This window comes from Podarcis raffonei, chromosome 8, assembly GCF_027172205.1.
Source record: "Podarcis raffonei isolate rPodRaf1 chromosome 8, rPodRaf1.pri, whole genome shotgun sequence".
NCBI classification, from domain to species: domain Eukaryota; kingdom Metazoa; phylum Chordata; class Lepidosauria; order Squamata; family Lacertidae; genus Podarcis; species Podarcis raffonei.
In genome coordinates, this window is record NC_070609.1 from 53,514,883 (window position 1) to 53,523,842 (window position 8,960).

Sequence of the window (8,960 nt, forward strand, 5' to 3'; positions counted from 1 at the left end):
ACAAAGGAAGAAAGGACATGTTTTCCAAGCAACATGGCTATAGCTTAAGCCCGCAATCCTGTGGTACCTGGGATAGTGTTGTGTTGCAGGGAACATAGGAAGCTTCCTTATATTGAGTCTGTTGGTCCATCCAGCTCATTACTGTTTACACTGACTGGCAGTGGGCCGCCAGGGTTTCAGGCAGCCGTCTCTCTCAGTCCTACTTGGAGATGCCAGGGATTGAACCTGGGACCTTCTGCATGCAAAGCAGATGCTCTGCCAGCTGAGCTAGGCCCTTCCTATACAAGCCATCAGGTTTGTTTCTTGAAGGGCACAGAGACAGATCGATCCTTGGAGAAGGAGGTCCAATGTAGGACGCCTCCTCTTTGGCAACATCAACACCATACATTTAAAGCAGGCTTCCTCAACGTTGGCCCTCTGGATGTTTTTGGACTACAACTCCCATGATCCCAAGCCAGCAGGACCAGTGGTCAGGGATGGTGGGAACTGTAGTCTCAAAACATCTGGAGGGCCGAGGTTGAGGAAGCCTGATATAAAGCATCATGATGCCACTTTAAAAAAGTCATGGCATTTCCCAAAGGATTCTGGGAGCTGGTGTTTGTTAAAGGTGCTGAGAGGAAGCCCCTGTTCCCTTCACAGAGATATAATTCCCAGAGTTCCCTGGGAAGAGGAATTGACTGTTAAACCACCCTGGGAATTGTAGCTCTGCGACCCAACTCCACCCCATTCCACTAAAATATAAAGCAGAAAATGCAGTCTGAATTGAATTACTCACCCACCCCTAACTTGGAGTAGGCCTGTTGAAATTAATAGACCTAACAGTCATGTTTATTCATTTCAGCGGGTTACTCAGAGTAGAATACATTTGGCTACAACCCATATAACTCAGGCCACTATCTCCTAGTTTTCTACCTGCAAGGGGAGAGTTCAGACTTGTGACCCCACAGCCTGCAGTCTGTTTTTAGCAGGTGCCAAAAGCAGCACAATGGTATCAATAGGCAGGGAGTTCCAAAGTCTGGGTGCTGCAGACCCTCCAAGTATCCCCATGTTCCAGGGTCAGTCCCAGATTTACAGAAGCTGTCCCTGTTTCTGATTTGATCCCGGAATGTCCTGCTTTTCCTTAGGACGCCCCTATTTTCATTGGAGAAATGTTGGAGGGTATGGGAGCTATGCAACATCCGAGTGAAAGAGATAAGTAACTATGCAACCTTTAGAAGACATCTGAAGAGGGAAGTTTTTTGACAGTTAATGTTTTGTTATGTTTTTATATATGTTGGAAGCCACACAGAGTGGCTGGGGCAACCCAGTCTGATGGGCAGGGTATAAATAATAAAATTGTTGTTGTTGTTGACGACACCCCAATTTTCATCAGATAGATGTTGGAGGGTATGGTGCTGGCACACTAAAAATAAATAAATAAAAATTTCTTGCCAATCTGAAATGATTATTATGTAGCATCTATAACAGTGCCAGTTCTGCAAGCTGGTCAAGTGGACACATACAGTGTAAGGCAATCTCACAGGTAGGTATTTCCTAAGCTGCTTTATGTACTAATACCCAGTGCTTTTTTTTCCTGGGGGTACACATATCCCTAAACATTTTGTGAATCTAAGTTTGGCCTCATTGAGGGGCAGTACAGTGGTACCTCAGGTTAAGTACTTAATTCGTTCCAGAGGTCTGTTCTTAACCTGAAACTGTTCTTAACCTGAAGCACCACTTTAGCTAATGGAGCCTCCCGCTGCTGCTGCTGCACCGCCGGAGCACGATTTCTGTTCTCATCCTGAAGCAAAGTTCTTAACCCGAGGTAATATTTCTGGATTAGCTGAGTCTGTAACCTGAAGCGTATGTAACCTGAAGCGTATGTAACCCGAGGTACCGCTGTATTTCAATATGAGCAGTATAGTGAGAGTACCCCTAAACATTTTTTTAATAGAAAAAAAGCACTGCTAATTTTGTTGCTGTTGTTTAGTCGTTTAGTCGTGTCCGACTCTTCGTGACCCCGTGGACCAGAGCACGCCAGGCACTCCTGTCTTCCACTGCCTCCCGCAGTTTGGTCAGACTCATGTTTGTAGCTTCGAGAACACTGTCCAACCATCTTGTCCTCTAGCACTGCTAATAGTGAAACCTTAAACTTGGCCAGGTAGCAAAAGTGCAATTGTTGCTCCAACAGGTCATTCAGCATGAATGCTGCACACCTCTCTCAAGATGTTCAGCAGAGCGTCCTGACAAGCTCTGTGTTTCCTACGTGAGAATTGCTGTCTTATGAATATGTCCAAAGGGTCTGCCATCTGCCCTGGGGAGCCTTCTCCTCCGAGCATTGCAGTTACACGTCCTTAGCCACGAGGCAAAGATATCACAGCCGGGCGTGGGGGTTGGCACAGGAAGGAGCTGCATTCCCTCGAAACGTTTGAGGCTCCAGAAGAATTAGAAGAGCTTTCAGGAAACATCACCGCTGTTCCTCCCTCCTCTCTTTTAAAGCTCCAAACCTCTTTTTCTAACTGTGCGAGCAGGTCAGCAAATCGTTCCAGGGACTGAAACTCCCACCTCGCTGCGCAAACACTCTTCTGTGAGCTTTCGTTTAATTGCACTTGGACATCATTATTTCTTTGAGGGAGGCGGGGGTGGCGGGGGTCTGTCGGCAAGCCAGCCAGCATCACGAATGCAAAGAATTTATCTCTACACCTCTACTGTCTTAGGGAAGATGGTATCAACAGTTCCAGATGGGCTCCACTGGAAAATAAATTCCACTTCCTTTTATCGCTGACAGCCATCCTATTTACATATTCTACTGGCGGAACTGATAATCGGGAAAGTGATTAATGTCCTGTGATCTGGAGATACCTGTTTTGATCAATGTCCAGTGGATAAAATGTCTTTTGTTGAGGGTGCTCAGAGTCCAAAAAATAAAAGAAATAAAAGAAATCCACTACACCACCCACCCCATGATTAATGTAACTAAATGTTTAGGGTCAGCTAGTGCTGTCCCAGGTTCAGTTTCAGACTAAAGAGAGGTCACAGAGAAGTAAATTCATCATGTGAAGAAAAACATATAGAAGTTGGTAGCTTCAGATATTTCCTAAAAGATTGCATTTTTGTGTCTGGTGTGTGTGTTTAGGCTGGCGTCTATGTATGTTGGCTCTTCCCTTTTGCAAGTTGCTGCACACACACACACACACACAAACACACACAACATACCACATAATGCTTGTTCCATACTTCAAAGGAATCAATCTTCCAGTGTGGCTTCACAGATACTTTGGAAGTCCTTGCCCCTTGATATTAGGTCAGAGCCTTCACCATATTGTTTTTGGCATCTGCTAAAAATGCTTTTGGTTAAGCAAGACTATATGGCCATGTATATTTTGCATGTATGTTAATATGTAATTTCATTATTGTGATGTATTTTGTAGAACTCCTGATTTTATTCTGGAATGTTTTTAGGCTAACTTGTTTTTAATATACGATTTCATTGGTCTCTCTCTCTCTCTCTCTCTCTCTCTCTCTCTCTCTCTCACACACACACACACACACACACACACACACACACGTTAGCTTAAAAACGTTCCAAAATAAAATCAGGAGTTCTACAAGATACATATACATACATACATAGCAGATAGGGATTTTGATGATTAAGTGGTATATAAATGCTGTTGCATTTTTTTTACTTGTTGTTTTTAAAAACAACAATATTTTCCATATGCAAATAAAGTTGCTTTAAATAAAGCCTCTTCATTGAAGTTTGTATTTATGGTGATGTATTTATTAGTCAGTTACCCAGGAAAAATCCAGGTCTCTGAAGTTATTCCCGAAGGCATGTGCTTCAAAAAGGCTGGAGAGAGAGAGAGAAAGAGGGAGGGAGGGAGGGAGGGAGGAAAATAAAAGGCATTAAAGAAGAGTTAAAGAGATGTAAATGTGCTAACTGACAAGAGAAAGGTTTTCCAGAAGTGAAAATCTAACATGTACACACAATTTTCAGAGGCCATGAATGGACCTGAGGGATGTTTTACGGGTGTGATTCCAAGATGAGCCAGACCTGATCCACACCTCCTGAACCAGGGTCAGAAAACATCCAACCCATGAGTCTAAATGAGCCAGATTAAAGCTCTGGTTTATCCATTAGGTTTAGAGGGCTGCCTCAGGTGATGGTGACATTTGAGAAGCCACTGGTGCTCAATGTCACCTGTTCTAAGACAATATACCTGTGATTCACAAGTGCTGGAGTATGGCTGGGGGAGAGGAGTTTGTGGCCTGGAGAAACTCCTGAGGACCAGACAGACATACCTGAGGGCTGCATTCGTCCCCTGGTCCTGAAGCTCTCTACCTCAAAGGTTGCATGTATCCACACGTTTACTGCACGATACAATGTGACCTTTTGGGAAAAGGGCCTCCTATTGCCTTCATCCCACTGCTATCTTTGGAACCATTTTGCGAGCTGTGTCTATTATTTGGATCCTGCTGTTGCAGGCATAGTTTTAAGTAGCTTGAAGATTTGCATGGATGGCAGGTTGCTTGTCGTTCCATGTGATCCGATGTTCCCTAGAGGTCAGCCGAGGAGTGAGATGAGAAACAAACAGGCTGAGAAATGAGGAGACAGACAAGCCTTCACCGTTCAGATAAAATTCTGAAAGTCCACAGGGCCCAGAAGCTTTCATTTTTCACCCAGATTTTCGAGTTCTAGAATTGCTAAGAATTTGCATTCAGGATATAAAGCCGGAGCCCAAAATAAACACAGACATGACCATAGCGATCGCCTTGTGATCCGAGGAAGAGTCTGTCTTACGCAGTATCAGACCCTCCAAGCGTCCCTATTTTCCAGGGGTACCCCTGATTTAGAGAAGCCATCCCGGTTTTTGATTTGATCCCAGAATGTCCCACTTTTCCTTAGGACATTCTATTTTCAGTGGAGAATTGTTGGAGGCTATGGAGTTATCTGACCCCCTGAACCGTCCAAAGGCAATCCTGTATAGGAAAGGGTTTTTTTTTTTGGTAATGTTTAATGTTTTATTGTGTTTTTATATATATTGGAAGCTGCCCAGAGTGGCTGGGGCAGCCCAGTAAGATGTGTGGGGTATAAATAGTAAAAATTATCATTATGGAATGGGATGTCCCTATTTTCATTGGATCAATGTTGGAGGGTATGCAGTAGCCCTCAGCATTTATGCAGCTGTTTTAAGTCACATCCACACCACCTTACATTTAAAGCACTCTAATAATAAAATTATTATTATTATTTATACCCCGCCCATCTGGCTGGGTTTCCCCAGCCACTCTGGGTGGCTTCCACCAAAATATTAAAATACAATAATTCATCAAATATTAAAAGCTTCCCTAAACAGGGCTGCCTTCAGATGTCTTCTAAAAGTCAGATAGTTGTTTATTTCTTGGACATCTGGTGGGAGGGTGGGAGCCACAACCGAGAAGGCCCTCTGCCTGGTTCCCTGTAACTTTGCTTCTCACAGGGAGAGAACCGCCAGAAGGCCCTCGACGCTGGACCTCAGTGTCTGGGCAGAACGATGGGGGTGGAGATGCTCCTTCAGGTAGCCACTTTAACAGTCGTGGCATCCCCCAAGGAATCCTGGGAGCTGTAATTTGTTAAGGGCATTGAGTATCCCCTGTTCCCCACCCAGAACGACAATTCCTGGAGTTCACTGGTAAGAGGGATTGATTGTGAAGCCACTGTGGGAATTGTAGCTTGTGATGGGAATAGGGGTCTCCTCACATTTCTCAGTACTATGAACAAACTACACTTCCCAAGTTTCTTGGGGGGGGGGAGGCATGACTGTTTAAAGTGATGTAAGAGTGCTTTTAACACCTAGTCAAGATGGGGGCCAGAGTTACAATTTCCAGCACCTTTAATAAACTACAGTTCCCATGGTTATTTTAGGGATATAGAGTGGAATATAGCACATGTATGTATATTTGCTATTTGAAAAAAACCCCACAAAACCCATTGGCAAATAATGTGGAAATGAGTAGTATACTTGCACTGTATTCCACTATATTTCTAGAAGAAGCTTTTGCATTGTGTGAAAGCTCAAATATAATGTGAAAATTAACAGGGGAATGTTGGTAAAACAGGATAAACTGTCATGTGAATGTAGCCAAAGCCCATATCTGGAGGGCAAAGGCTCATCACCCCTGTTCCAAAATGTGTACCGGGTTTCAAGTGAGGCAGAGAAATCATTTTTCTTGAAATGGTAGCTAAATGTGCTGCTTGGCTTTTAGTTGGGGTGTATTTATTTAGCACTCATTTCTATGAATGCATTCATTGATTTTTTAATTAAGATTTAGAGGTTAACCACCGTGTTTTTCAAAGAACAGTAATATATTGTCTCATCTGCTGTTATGGCTAGCTGTAAACTATCAGTATATAATAATTTCATTTGCAGAGCGTTCTGCCCTTCACCCGACACACACTCTCCCTCCCACTCATAATAATAATATTTTTTGTTGTTGTTTCATCTGTTTAAACAGCTATAATATCAGTTTGAGCCATTTAAGACTTCCTCTCATTAAACTCAGGAGTTATGTCACCATCAGTCATTTTCTAAGGTGTAATCACTTAAACGATAAAAATAGCTTATTATAGCAGCAAGTTCAGGCCGCTGGAGTAAAAGGAGACTCAGCATTTCCCATTACAAATCTCATTATTGAGGAGTTTACAGCTTGGTTGTTAAAAAATAAATAAAATAAAGTGAGAGGAAAAATGAAATATGTCACATGCTGGGACTCTTATTGTCTTGCTCTAGAGGTGATGTATTAATCTACCCCATCCCATTACAACCGCTTCGAACAAAAGCCGTGAAGGGCCCTAACTCCCCTTCTGCCCAATAAAATTACCGAGAGAAGATGAAGAGCTGCAGTTGGAACGAACAGGACAGCAACATACAGGGACACTGTCAATGAAGGGCATTGTGGGAATGGAGAAACATCTATGCATGATATGGAGAAAGTGGATGGAGAAAAGGTTTCTCTCTCATAACACTAGAACATCCATCTAACAGGACTGAATGTTGGAAGATGGTCTTCTTCATGGAGCATATAGTTAGACTATGGAATGAGCTCCCACAGGAGGCAGTGATGGCCACCAACTTGGATGGCTTTAAAGAAGGACTGGACAAATTCGTGGAGAGGGCTGTCAAAGGCTACTAGCCATGATAGCTATGCACAGTCAGAGGGAACAATGCTTTTGAATACCAGTTTCTTGAAACTCCAGGAGGTCTCTTGTGCTCAGCTCCTGGTTGCAGGTTTCTGGCCAGTGAGGAACAGGATACAGGACTAGATGTTCCACTGGCCTCATCCAACAGGCTCTTCTCATGTTCTTAGGTTAAGGATGGAGGAGATTTTTTTTACAGTTCACTTTTGAGAGCTTAAGAAGAGCCAACCGTGGAGGTAGAGCATGGCTATTGTGGCTAGCAGCTATTGGTTTAAGGGTAAAATTGCCAAATCCACACTTTCTTAAACAATCTGCGAACCACCACCTTTCACAACACACTTGTCTCTGACTGTTCCAGCCAAACAATGTCTGCAAATGAACACATTTGGGGGTCAAGCGTGCATAAGAATGCACACATTAGGGGAAAGAACATTCCAAAATGAATTTTATTCAGGAACATTGCTTTGCAAACACACGTATATTAGGGGAAATTCACACAAAAAGACTGATGAATTTTCACAAGGGCTTCATTTTTAAATCACAGTGATGTGGAGAACTGAACTTAAGAATGGAACAGGGGAAAACGGAGAGAAATGGAAACCGAAAGATTTGCCCACCACTCTCTTCCATGTGTTTACATGGAAGTAAGCCACATTCAGTTCAACGGCACTCTCAGGTATGTGTCTCTAAGACTGCAGTCTTAGATGCCTTTTTATGTATATGCATAATAACCAGAACAATGATAATGACCAAGTAGTATTTGAGAGTGTCTGCTGCATGGAGATGGTAGGCAGAATAGGGGAGGGAAAAATAAATAGATTTTGACTGACTAATCTTTTGCTTTCTGATGTGGCTTTTACACTTTGAAATATTCAAGGCTCCCACATGTTGCTGGGGAAAGTGGTGCACGCCACACAGCCCGTTGATCCTTATACTTTAATCTCTCTTTAATTGCTGTGGTCAAGTTACCCCACACTTAATAACCCGCAGCTTGGTATATTATTTAATATGGTTGACACATACTTTGTCTGAAATGTCAGCGCCGGTAGAAGCCCCGGAGTTGGAAACGCCGCTCATGATGGATGGCAGAAGAGCTGCATCATCTGTTCTTTGTCTGCAATGTTATGTTAGCTGCAACATTTTTTTGTTTTAATACTGTGACACTCAAGTTGGTGCCAAAGTCAAAGCTACTGAGCGAGTAATGTTATCCCCTTGCTTCTGACGTTGGCAGCTAAACATTCTCCACTTCCTTGGCTGTGGTTTCCCCTCCCCACTTCTTCTTCTTTTCCTCCTCATCTTCTTCTTCTTCCCAGGAACATGTAATGGTATATCGCTCAAGTCTCCAGCATTGTTTCAAACAGGTTGATTTAATTATTTCTTCACCCGGTGGCTCCCCACCCCCTCTTTTTGTTATGAAATGGCTTACACCATGCCATACTTTTTGTCTCATTATGTTATTTACACCAGAGACAGGAATAGCATCTGTTGGGCAAAGAATATACACTTGTAAAGTGGCCTGGATACTAATTTGCACAAACAGCAACTGAGACCTGGGGAAGGCTGTTAAATTTCAGCACGTCAGTTTCTTGTATGTTTCAAACGTGGCTTTGCCTTTCCTTATTGCCACAAACCAAACAACCAGAAAAGAGTGAGGAAGCAGATACCATGTTCTAGGCCTGTATTAGGGCTCTAGCCCAGCGGTAGCCAAGGGGGTGCCCTCGATATGCTGTTGGACTACAACTCCCATAATCCCAGTTCATTGGCCACACTGGCTGGGGATGATAGGAGTTGTAGTCCACAC

At 43.2% G+C, this 8,960-nt stretch overlaps 1 non-coding gene across 1 annotated transcript; it reads right to left on the reverse strand.

Annotated features, from left to right (window-relative positions):
* Nucleotides 1-204: 204 nt before the first annotated feature.
* Nucleotides 205-275, reverse strand: TRNAA-UGC (transfer RNA alanine (anticodon UGC)). Its single transcript has one exon. It is a non-coding gene; the product is annotated as a tRNA-Ala (tRNA).
* Between the last annotated feature and the right edge of the window lie 8,685 nt (nucleotides 276-8,960).